The sequence below is a fragment of the Halichoerus grypus genome, chromosome X, assembly GCF_964656455.1.
Source record: "Halichoerus grypus chromosome X, mHalGry1.hap1.1, whole genome shotgun sequence".
NCBI lineage: Eukaryota > Metazoa > Chordata > Mammalia > Carnivora > Phocidae > Halichoerus > Halichoerus grypus.
Genome location: NC_135727.1, coordinates 21,170,848 through 21,183,952, shown reverse-complemented (window position 1 = coordinate 21,183,952; position 13,105 = coordinate 21,170,848). Strand labels below are relative to the sequence as shown.

Genomic DNA, 13,105 nt, shown 5'->3' with positions numbered 1-13,105 from the left:
TTGCTTTATTCATGCTGTAGTTCACTCCATAGGAAAAAAAATGTTTAGTACAGGTGGCAGAAAATCTCACATGATGAGTCTGGATTACGGGTTTCAGAGAGGGGCTTCTTTTAGGAGAACAGAATTATGGGAGAAAAAGACTTGAATACTAGAAAGAAGGAAGGCAAAAAGAAAAGTCAGGAAGAGGGTTGGTTAGGCAGTGAAGGGGGAAGAAAAGTGATCATCCCTGGTTTTACATCAGGGCCAACTAAAGAAAAAGTGGAACCCTGAAATTTCCAGGCTAGGTTTTCCAAAGTAAAATTTGAAGAACCTTGAAGGCTCTTTACACTTTCATGCTAGAATCACTATGGTTGGTGCGAGAGAGAGGACGATCTTGGGTAAAAATAGGGTTGGAGAGAAACTGGCATGTAGGAAGGAATATACATATATTTACCCATAGGGATGTAGAGAATATAGAGATAGTATATAGGCTAAAAAATGCAGAATGTGAAAGAGGGTGGAATAAGGAGCCAAAGGAAGATATTTACTCACATGTTCAGGGAAGGTAAAAAGTTGCCTTTGATAGCTGTTGTCCTGGGAGGGCCCAGGCAGCAGAGGTTAGCTGAGATCCAGGGCTTATAAGTCTAAGCATTAGTTAGAAAATTCAGGCTAAAATAAGCGTCCTGGATGGGAGAAGGAATTCAGCAACCTAAGTAGAATGGCCTTGAAAGAAGCTGAAAGTGGGAATACACCAGTTTTTCCAGTCTGCAAGTGGAAGGAATCCTAGATATAGGGAGGTGAATTATGGAAATTCCAGAGTGAGACAGGATAAAGAACAGTGTGGCCTTAGAGCCTTGGGCCAGAATTGGAGGGTGGGATGGGCGCATGGAGGAGAGGCGCTAATCAGGGGTTGGGCATCTGGACTGGTTCATTGATTCTAGGCTGAACTCAATTTGAGATGGAATAGAATGGCCACAGTGGGGTAGAGAGCTGTTTTCCAGCGTCAGCCAGCATCTGGGATCAAGAGAGGAGGAGTTCATGGTTAAGTTGGGTGGGAAAATGAACACTAACTAGAGTGGAACAGAGAGCCCTGGGGAAAGTGGGCATTGTTGGGATAAAAGAGGACAAGCCACTGATGATTGCATAAGGGGGGGAGGAAGACCCTAGACCTTTGAGTTTTCAGAAGGAAAGGAAATTTCTTAATGCTGGAGTTCCAGTTAGGTATGAGTCTATGCTTGCCAGAAGGTTTAGTGCCAGGATGGCCAAAGAGGGAGGTAATAGGTAGTCTACCTTTCGGCCACTAGGATGCCGCTAGTACAGTATTTTACATAATCTCACATACTAACTAGGCTTTCTTAATGCCAGTTTTTGAATGGTTATCCTTAAAGTAATGTAGAAACTGTTCTCTTTCTAAATCGTACCCTTTCCCACTGTTATAACTTGAAAGCAGTCTTTCATGATGAAAACTTTCTTTGGTGAACTGAAGTTGAATTCTGGTCAAGAGTAAAATTTAACTGTGCTTCTATCCCCATAATTCAAATATGCTGTTCTGTTTCCCTCTTTTTCTTTTTTAAGCCGAAGCCACCCTTTCCCCATAAAACATTTAAAAATGGATAATTGTTTAAAAAGTGGCTGCAGGCTGCATGTCAAGGTCATATTTTCCCTGGTCAATGAATTGTGATGAATTTGAAGAGCGATGATTTATTATTTGTAAAATGTGGTAATTTTCAGATTTATTCTTTGAGAGTATGTGAGGCAGGATACGTCTTTATTTGGATTTTAAGAAGATCTTAAGTTAAGCGTCCGTGAAGAATTGAGAGTACTGAGGGGCAGCAGAGCTTTGTGTTTCAGGGTTCTTTACCGATTGTCGGCTAAGAAACAAAATTTGGTTACCTCACTGCTAAGGTATGCCTAGAAATCTTAGCGTTAGTGCCATTTAAGGGTACAGTCAAGTTTTGTTATAATGTTGGTGTCCGGGGATAAGGAAAACAAGCAGACTTTCATTTTTCCAAGTTCTATAGACTGTAGAAGAGTGTATTGTATGTGACTCTGATCCCCAGGATGAGTCAGTACACTCTCTACCTGGATCCATGAGGTGATTAGGTGTCTTGTGATGATGAGGCTTTACTCAGTTTAACTTGGTCGTGCTTGTATAGGTTAGTATCTTGCAGTGGTTCTCAAACTTTAGCATGTCTCAGAATTACCTGGAGGGCTTTGGAGACATACTGCCTTAAGTTAGAGCCCTTGCTCTTCTACTTCCTAGCTACGTGACAGGAAGCAAATCACTCAACTCTCTTGAGCCTCAGTTTTCTCATCTATAAAATGGAGATGAAAATCCCAGTCTCACAGGACAATGAGAATTGCACAGATATCATCTACATGGCAGACCAGGTCCATAGTAGGAGCCCAATAAATGACATCTATTATTATGTTATAATCTAGTTTTTCTTATTCCATTGAGTCCTGTGACCTTTTATATTACGCTATGGTAAACATGGTGGCAGAATTAAAACTCTCAATGGCTCCTGAGCACTCCCCATATATCTTGATTCTCTGTGCTCTTTCTCCATATTCCTGTTGTATTAGTACATATTTAGTATTTACAATGTGGTAGGAAGAAATAGCTTGGCTCATCACTCCATTATTGCATCCACCTTTGAGGTGGAAGTGGCTAAGCTTCTTTAACAGCTGTGCTGTAACACTGCTCAGTATTTTGGGGCAGGAACTGAAGACTGTATATCCAGTTGAAACTTCAGGGGACATTTTGGGCCATGCTTAAAAAATGACCCAAGCCTAGTTTACTAGGGTGACATTTTAAAAAACCATTGCTTTCTGAAAAGGGCTGCTGTATTTAATTACGACTGGTTGGGCTTTCCAGATGTCTCTGACATCTGGAAGTTCTACAAAGGCTGGTAGATAGAGCCTGGGTCTTGTATGGCTCTATGACAAGGAGGTTCATCAGCAATTGGATTGGAGAAAACGTGTTTCGAATAGCTCAGGTATCACCAAACCAAACTTCTGAACACTGAAAAAAAGATGGGCTATAAAATAGAGATCCTTTCTGCAGCCAGAGTGGATTTTGATGCCAACAATCAGCTATGCCAGTACAGGGAGAGAGTGATAGCAGGCCAATTTAAAACGGTAGATCAGTTAACAAATTAATAATTTCTTTTTGGCTTGGAAATGCGTTATTATTCTCTACCTGCCCCCCTACCCAGCAGATTCACCTTCCTATTTATATTCTGCTTAGGCAGACATTAAAATGAGTTGTTCCCTGAGTACACATCTACTGTAAGTGGCAGAAAGCTGTCCATAAGTTGGCTGGGTTTAAAAATTAGCTGTGGCTAAACCACGCTCAGATAATTGGAGGTTGACTTTGTTGTTTTGCCCTGGCCTGATTTTATTTCTGTGATTGTCTTTGTTGTGGAAGCAAGGAAAAGAAAGAAGAGAAAGTTTATGAGAGAGCAAGGGAAGTAAAAGGCATCCACAGACCCAGTGCTTTTTACGTGGGTTTCTTGGTTTCCGTATGACCTAGAGAGAATTTCAGTTTTTCCCAGTAGTTTAGCAAGTATTTACTGAGCATGTATTATATGCTTTGTATCATGCTAGACAGTATTGGGAGTGGCTATTAAAAGAAGTAGAAAATATTCTTGCTGGCCTTGGGGAACCTATAGACAGGTAGGAGATTGGGTCAGTACTGAGATAACTGTGTGTGTATACACACACACATTATATGTATGTACTATATATTATATATACACTATGGTGAGCATATATGTATATATGTACTATATATGTATGTGTATATATTTATATATATGAGTAATTTATACAAAATGAGTTGAGCCCATAGTCTGGAGAGAGTAGAAAAAAATAGTCTGATAATGGCCTTTCCAAATATTTGTGTGAGAGGTCCAGGAGACTTTAAAAAAAAAAAAAAGGTAAAAGTTCGGTGAGGAGGAATCCTCTTTAGATGAAAAAATCCTTATCACGAATGCTGTGTACTGAAATGGAGACGCCCGAGGGCCACTGCCACAGTCCATGGCATGGAAGATACACAAGCATCACAAAAGGGATTCAGGTCTCAGATTGCAATGATTCAACTTTGGAGTGTGAAAGACACACCAAATATTCATATAGTTCTGCTGAACACCAAGACTGAGGAAAGCCAAATCTTAGTTTTGATCTAAGAGAAATGAGAAGTGCTAAAAAAACAAAACCAAAAATGACCCTAGTAACTTAGCATGCCATTTTGAGGTGGCTTTGCATTTTGAAAAGGACTGATTAATTTCATGGGGACCGCTTAGTTTTTCTGGATATCGGTGCCGTCTAGAAATTGTATAAAATCTTGTGGCTAGATCCTAGGTCCAGCATAAAGCTGTGATGAGGTGTTGTCCTTAAATGCAGTAAAATTACTTCCTTACAGCAGGAGATGGAAGTGGTATTTGAATAATAGGAAAATAGTATGGCGGTGGGTAGAAAAGCTAAACGAACTGGTGGTATGAAAATGTGAGTGAGAGATGAAAACTTTTGCTTTTTGCCTCCTTCATCGTTGGAATTGATTACCTTTGTTCCTTTTATGGGCTTTTGTACTCTTCTCAATTTTATTTTATTTTCTTATTTTTTATTTTCTTATTTTTTTAAAGATTTTATTTATTTATTTGACAGAGACAAAGCGAGAGAAGGAACACAAGCACGGGGAGTAGGAGAGGGAGAAGCAGGCTTCCCGCTGAGCAGGGAGCCTGATGATGCCGGGCTCAATCCCAGGACCCTGGGATCACGACCCGAGCCGAAGGCAGACGCCCAACGACTGAGCCACCCAGGCACCCCTTTATTTATTTTTTAAAGATTTTATTTATTTGACAGAGAGAGAGCGACAGCGAGAGAGGGAACACAAGCAGGGGGAGTGGGAGAGGGAGAAGCAGGCCTCCCGTGGAGCGGGGAGCCCAATGCGGGGCTCGATCCCAGGACCCTGGGATCATGACCTGAGCCGAAGGCAGACGCTTAACGACTGAGCCACCCAGGCGCCCCTATTTTATTTTTTTAAAGTAAGCTCTGTGCCCAGCATGGGGCTTGAACTCACGACCCCAAGACCAAGAGTTGCATACTCTCCCGACTGAGCCAGCCAGGCGCTTCCTATTCTCAACTTTAAGTAGGGACTCATTTATTCCCATTTTGCAGGTGATATAGTAAATGGACATAATGAGATACCTGAGATGGCTGGCAAGCCCAAATCCTCCCCCCCCCCACACACACCCAGTTTAGGCTGTGGATAGTAGACTATATCACTCTTCAAGGGTGTTGCTGCTGTGTGACTAGATGGCTCTGAATGGATTTTGGCAGTTTTTAAACATCAAATTGTCTCTGAATAAGTGGGGATCCAGCACTAGTGAGGAGATTGAGAAAGGGTATGGTTTGGATTGGAGAGGGTTGGGGTGATAATATTTGCTGAAGACCTAGCTCCAGGGAGATCGCAAGCCCTGGCCACTCCACTGAGATGAACGGCTAGCCTCCCAAGGTGACTACTTTGGAGGTAACTACATTCATTTGAATGAGTAAGTTCTCATGTGTTTAACAGATAGTTAAAAATTCTTTTGTATCCAGTCTCATAAATGTTTATAGGCCAGGTTTTTAAACATGGAGGTACCAAGGAGTCTGTGAAGGTGTCCACACTATAGCCAAGTGCGGGCAACTACTTAGTCTTCCTGGTAAATAGAGGAATTAAATGTATCTGGGAAGAGGATGCAATGACTCCTATAAGACTTATCCCTTGGGGTAGAACCAGTAGAAATATTTGGGTAGAAAAAAAAACCCCAGGGGAACTAGAAAGTGCTACAGTAGATTAGTCAGGCAGAAGGCTGGGATGAACAGTGCAGAGGGCCCCTTCCTCCTTTCAGTTGCCCAGCAGATTATTTCCAGTTGATTGTGTGTGTGTGTGTGTGTGTGTGTGTGTGTGTGTGTGGTGGTGTGTAGTGATAGAGGAAATTGTTTGCATGAAGGGGGGCAAAGTAAAGTGATTGGGGCATGTATAGGGACTCTTGAGTTTCAGGGAATGATATTTGGTTAATGGTAAGGAAAGGTGAGGGGATATAGATATTAGAGGGAAAGCCTGCGGAGAATATTAGAATACCTTTATATGGGAAATCATTAAATTAGGACAATTTTCACTGGGAGAACTTCCTCATTAGGAGGTGAGGTTTGGGATATATGATTAAATAGGGAAAACAGGAACGTTAGTCTCCAGTTGAGTCCACATGGAAGAAGGTGGAGCGGCAGGGAGGGTAAGGTCTGTGGTCAGGGTTCCATATCTAAAGCCAGGTAGAGTCATCCTTGTTGGGTACATGTACACTTTCCTATTGAAAACACTGATTTTGAGGGGCGCCTGGGTGGCTCAGTCGGTTAAGCATCTGCTTTGACTCGGGTATTGATCCCAGGGTCCTGGGATCGAGCCCCGCATAGGGCTCCCTGCTCCGCGGGAAGCCTGCTTCTCCCTCTCCCACTCCCCCTGCTTGTGTTCCCTCTCTCTCTCTCTCTGTCAAATAAATAAAATCTTAAAAAAAAAGATTTTATTTATTTATTTGACAGAGAGAGACACAGCGAGTGAGGGAACACAAGCAGGGGGAGTGGGAGAGGGAGAAGCAGGCTTCCCGCGGAGCAGGGAGCCCTATGCGGGGCTCGATCCCAGGACCCTGGGATCATGACCTGAGCCGAAGGCAGACGCTTAATGACTGAGCCACACAGGCGCCCCAAAATCTTTAAAAAAAAAAAAAAGAAAACACTGATTTTGAGACATCTTGACCTCTCTCTAAAGGCACTTCAGTGACTAGGTGGTAGTCCTGGCCTCTTCCCTTCAGCCCCAGGATCTAAATGTCAGTGGTCTCTTGGATCTCCTTGGGGGTGTCTTAGATGCTGCTTTTCCCAAAGTGGGGTAATGGACTGGCCTCTCCTTTGATTCTGTGAGGTTTGAATGTGAATGTCTCTGTCTTATGGGAGCTTTACCCAGAGCTCTGGATTTCTGTTGGAGCAATAGGTCCCAAAGTTGGTTTTCTTTACACATTAGTCATTGCTGACCCAACCCTCCTTCTTAAACTGTCTACTGGCCACGCCTATTCTCTTGAGGACAGACTCAGGGCCAGGCTTCAAGAAGAATATTTTCCGGCTCTTTCATTTTTTTAAAAATCATAATTGCTTCCAGGTCACCAGACAATGTGAACCAAAATAAGCCTGGGGGAGTACTACCAGATTTAGTTTAACTGAGACCTTCTTAATCTTGAATTTCTAATTTATTGGCTGGATGGTAAGAGTCCAACCATGAATAAATGGGCAGGTTTCATGCTACGCATAAAGGGCCTAGTTGTGTTCCATATGTTGCCAGCGCCGATTGTTCTGCACATAGGGGGTCTTTGGCCCCAGAGGAAGCTATGTGATTCTGGGGAACTAGTTCACTGGATAAACACCCTGGCCAGCCATGTTCAAGGTTAACGTTTTACCAAGGTAAAGACATTTTGTCAGATAGATGCTGTATTATCTCCTTCCGCGTCCTCCCTTCCTCATACGCACAAGGACCATACTTTTGCTTGTAATTGTTGTGAAATCTGCTTGTTTGGGCATCTACAGTTCAAAACAAAACAAAACCTGTCCACCCAATCGGTAAAATCTCCTTTGAGCTTTTAGTGCTGCCCATCCCCTATTACCAGCTCCCTCTAACCCTGACTTGGATTATAATTTGATGTTCTTCCCCTTTTGATAACATTCTCTCTAAACTTTTCTAAAATGTCTGTGTTCAGTGCTTCCCCACAGTGTTTCAGTTTGGCCCAAGATGGTGAAATATTTCAGGTTCCCCTATTTCATTTTTTCTCTTTTGGTTGTTATATTCTGTAGGCTTCTCTTTTATGCCTTTCACACCTGCTCTTATCTTCTAGCAGTTATTTTTTTTCTTTTGGATTTTTTTGGGGAGAGATCTCTACTTCATTATGGTTTGTCTTCTACTATCTGCTCACCCTCAGCTTAGCTGCTATTTTCACCATTTTAAAGTTATTGCTCTCCTGTTAGTCCATTTTCTTTTTGGCTTCCCCTGTTCTGTAGTGTGCTGATTATGTCTGCCTGCCTGCTCTCTGCTGTCTGCTCGCTGGATTCAGCCCCTTGCATCTTGGTCAGTGCCTCTACTTAAGTGTGTGTGCATGTGCCTGCTAAATTGAGATGTTGTGTTTCTTTATTTTTTCAGCCCCTGCTGATCACGCATGTGCTCCTTTGTTCCCACTGAGTTGGATGTGTCTTTCGAGTTTTTCCCCCCAGAGTGGGGATAGCTCACAGTGGTCCCACTGCCTTTCGGGCAGTGACCAGCATTTGATTCTGGGGCCATGCAGCTGTTCATTTCTTAACAATTACATGGTTGTGATATCTGGGAAAATCCTTTGAGGTATTTCGTATCCTTGTGCCCGTGCTTCCTGGGTCACTCGGGATTACCAGGTTTCTTCGAAGTTCCTTTTAGGACCTTTGCCTTTAGCCTTTGATGTGATGGTTCCCATCAGAGAGAGCAAGAGAAAGATTAAGAAAGCACACTACACATGAGTGCAGGCTCTGTGAGCAGAAGCAAGTCGGCACACGAGTGTGCACACCAGGGGAACCTACCAAGTGTGGTGTGTCTGTAAGGTTTTTCCTTTTTGCTCACCTCTCCTGAGAAGGAGTGTACAGTGGAGTGGTTGCTAATTTGATTAGACATGATGGTGATGAAACGAAACGCTAGGCCTCCTGGACCAGAATCTCCAGGACTGGGACTTAGGAATCTGTATCTTGAACAAGCTGCTTGGTGATTCTGGCTTGGGAGACCTTGGTGTACATTGGCCATCTTGACTCCTCCCGTCCTGTGTGGGTACTGATGTCATCAGGGCCTCTTGGCAGTTCCTTTGGCTTACTCTCTGGCTCAAGAGGACCAGTCTTGCCTTCCTGTGTAGACCACTTAGCTCAGTGCCCTCTTGTCTGTGATATCTACCTCGCCTCCCCCCTCCTCTGCAAAGGCTACTGTTAATAGCAGCAGTGGGCTCTACATAGGAAGAGGGGCTGCCCTGAGAAATTCCTAACAGAAAAGTGGAAAGCCAAGGTGAAGCAAATATTCTATCTTCAGGATCTTGTGAAAATGAGGGTGCCTCCAGGTAGTCCTAAAATGTGTGGTATTGTCTGGTAATTATCCTGGTTTTTACTTGGTTTTCTTTTTATTGTTGTTGGTATTGTGGTTTTGGGGGGGTCTAAAAACTCCTTTATTTAGGTGGTGATATTTTATATGTTCTGTTTTCAAATGCCAGGATTCATTCCCCCCGCCTCTGATTTCTGTCCCAGGCCCTACAAACAACTAATCCCTTCTAAATAGAACAAAAATAAGCCCAAGAGTGTAAAAGCAATGGTGACTGACTTATATCTGCTGCCTACAAGTATTCAGATAGGCACTTAAATTTATACTTTGTGTTAAAATTCATCTTATGCAAGTATGACCCCTTTCATTGCTTGACTCTTCTCATGCTTCATAGGGAGAAAAGATGTTTTAAAAGTACCTGGTGTATTGGTCAACAGGCTGAGCTGTTGTTGTGTTTTGTTTTGTTTTGTTTTGTTTTTAAAGATTTTGTTTATTTATTTGACAGAGACGCAGTGAGAGCAGGAGCACAAGCAGGGGGAGTGGGAGAGGGAGAAGCAGGCTTCCCGTGGAGCAGGGAGCCCGATGCAGGGCTCGATCCCAGGACCCTGGGAGCATGACCTGAGCTGAAGGCAGACGTTTAACGACTGAGCCACCCAGGCGCCTCTTGTTTTGTTTTTTTAAGTAGGCTCAAACTCATGACTGTGAGATCAAGACCTGAGCCGAGATCGAGAGTCTGACACTTAACCGGCTGAGCCACCCAGGTGCCCCTGAGCTGTTGTTTCTTGAACTGGGATATTCCAAGATTCTAAGAAAAAGTCAAAACTTGATTGACCAGGATGTTCAGGGATGGGATGGGATCCGGGTGAACTGATTTGATGAAGCAGACAGTCAATCCATTTGTCTTACCCCTTGCTGAAATCTTTCTAAAATTATATGTTAACCCGTATAACTGTCTTAGTAATGTTAAGGATAATTTCCAGAAAAAGGTAAAATCATGAGTCTCGTACAGATATAAAAATGAACATGCATTAAAGATTTTATTTTACTCGTTAATCAACAAGGGAACCAGACAGATGTTAGAGCAGGTTCAAAGAAAAAGTCCAAAAGCACAAATTTATATGGAGTGAAGGAATTGAATTGCAAATGGAGGCAAAACTGGTTTTTTCCACAGTGGGGAGGGAAGTCAGTCCAAACTCTATGGGACAAGACAGAGTTTGCATATCCATCAGTTATCTGCAATTTACAGAGGTGCAAACCAGCTCAGAGACAATGAGCTATGCTGGAATGGGGCAGCTGCGAAGGGTGTGCTTTGGGCAGTGCGTGGTGCTTTCAGTGAAGTACAGCTTTCTTTTCTACAGTTACTAAGCCTGGTGGACACTTTTGGGGGGGTTGATTTTGCTTCTTGTAATCTCTCAGGGTCATCACCTCAATTTCTCATCCAGGATTCAGTTCCATATAACACTCATTTACTGAGTACTTACTATCTCTAAGACATTACAGAGGAACCAGACACCAAAAAGACGGTATTTCTCACCTTAAGTAGCTTGATTGGTGGGGGAGACAGACATGCCACACCCCCAGCTAACCACACTGTGGAGAAGAGTAAGAATCTGTGCTGTGGGAGAGGTAGGGATGAAACATTTGAGGAGAACCAGAGAGGGAAGAGTTAACCGATCAGGGGCTGGGGAGATGACATGATGACATTTAAGCCAGGCTTTGAGGGGTGACAGAGGGAGGAGGAGGGGCACAGGAGAGGCCATTTCAGGGTGAGGAAACAGCGAAGTCCTGAAACTGGATGATTTGTTCAGGGAAAGGTCAGGAGCTGGGATGGCAGAGGCCACAAGGAAATAGCAGGATGTGGCCAAAGAGGAGGCCAGAGGAGGTTTGAGGCCAGGTCAGGGAGGGCCCGGAATGCTGTGCTAAGAAATTTGGGCTTGATTCTGAAGACAGGAAAGCTACTGAAAGCTTTTGGTGGCGGGGGGCGACATGGTCGAATTGGTGCTTTAGAAGATGAATATATTGTAAAATCAAGAAATTGGAGGCAGAGGGACCAGTTAAGAGGCTATTGTAATATTCTGGATGAGAGATGATGAGGGCCTGCATCAGGGTGGTGGCAAGAGGGGCAGAAGGAGAGGATGGAGATGGCATTATTAAGGCTTGACTCCTGATTGGCTGTGGGCGGCGATGTTGTGGGGGTGGAAAGAAGGAGTTGAAGACGACACCGCTGAAATTTCCAGGTGGGGGGATAGTGGTGCCATTAACTAAGATAGGAAACACGCTGGGCGTGGGGGGTGGGGAGCGGGTTTATGGGAACAGATAATGAGTTCGGTTTGAGACACATTGAGTTTGAGGGGCTCGGTGGACATCCAATTAACAGCGAGTTGCTGGCAGCTGGAAATTCTGGTCTGGGTCTGAGGAGAGAGGTCAGGTCTAGAGATACAGATTTGGGAGTCTTTGGTGCGGGAAGGGGAGAGTTGTAACTGGGGGAGCTCTGGAGCTGGAGAGAAGGAAGAGCGGGGTTCACACATCCCCCCTCCCCCCCCCCCCCCGCCACACACACACCAAGAGAGGTGGGGTAGGGGAGAGCCAACGAGAGCCAGACTGAGGTAGGGAGCCAGAGACAGAAGGAGGGCAAGAGAGACAGAGAGAGACAGAAAGACAAGAGAGGGAGACTGACGGCTGAGGCGAGGACAAAGAGTAGAGGGGAGGGGGACACAAGGGGAAGGAAGAAGGGAAGGAGGAGGAAGAGAAGGAAGAGATGAAGGGAGCCAGAGGGAAACCAAGGATGAGGAAAGAAAGGGGGGAAAGGACCTGGGCAGGAAAGGTGGGAGGGGGAGGAAGGTGGAGGAGCACAGACTGCGCCAAGAGAGATGGGAGAGAGGGAGGAGAGAAGCAAGGAAGAGGGGAAGAGAGAGACAGCTGGGAGAATAATAGGGGGAAGAGGGAGGTGAGGAGGAGTAGTAGAGGGGAATAGGAGAAGGAGAAATTGAGAGGGAAGGGAAAAGGGAAAGAGAGAGATGGGGGTAGGGAGGAAAAGAGGCAAGGGGAAGAGACGGGGGCTGGCAGAGGTGAGGAGAGACCAGGCAAGACCAGGGCTAGGGTTCTGGGGTGGGTGGAGAGAGAGCCTTGGAGAAGCAAGCAGGCGCTGGGTCAGGAAAGCCAAGAGAGGGGTAAGTACAAAGAAAGGCAAGGGCAGCAGTAACCTGTGCTTCGGAGAGAGGGAGGAGGGTGAGGACCAGGATGAGGATGGGGGGCTGCGGGGCTGTGGCTCTGCTGTCCTGGTGCTGCCTCCCTCCCTTGCTTGGGGACTTTGCACCAGCCACCTGGCCTCCTGGCTCTTTCTGGATCTTAGCTTGCAGCCTCCTGCCCTAGGACCTTTGCATAGATTGTTCCTTCTGCCGGGAATGCTCTTCCCCACGATGATACACACATGGCTCACCCCTTCGCTTCCTTCAGGATGTTTAAATGTCTCCTTCTCAGCAAGGCCTATGCCGGTTACCCCCTTTCAAAACTGTAGCCCATTCTGCGTGCTTCCCCCCGCCGACCATCGCCATGCCCCTTAGCCTGTGTTATACCACCTTCTAACCTCCTATAACAGGAGTCATTTAACGTGTGTATTGTCCATCTCATCCCACGAGAATATAAGTTCCATGAAGGCAGGGATTTGGGGTCTTTTTTGGTAGTCGTTGAATCACCAGTACCTGGGACCGTGCTGGCACATAGCGGGAGCTCAATAAATATTTGTTGGATGAGCAAGTGCTCTTGTGTTGAATATGGGCAATCTCTGAAGGTTATATAAAGAATAAGCGAAACAAACCCCTGATGTGACTATATTGTACTGATTTACTTCTTGGGAAAGTGGAGAACAGCAGAAAATTCTGATCACTGAGGGTTCTGTTCAGCTGAGCTCCGATGAAGAAGACTTTTAGCTAACTCAGGACTTTAAGGGTCTCAAGACAAGCTCATTGGGTAAACTGCTTTTTCTTGATGCCTCAT

The 13,105-nt window shown here is 44.8% G+C and overlaps 1 protein-coding gene across 6 annotated transcripts in view; it reads left to right on the top strand.

Moving 5' to 3' along the window:
* Positions 1–13,105, top strand: part of BCORL1 (BCL6 corepressor like 1) — a 61,403-nt gene that overhangs the window by 5,802 nt on the left and 42,496 nt on the right. The gene's annotated exons all lie outside the window — the stretch shown is intronic.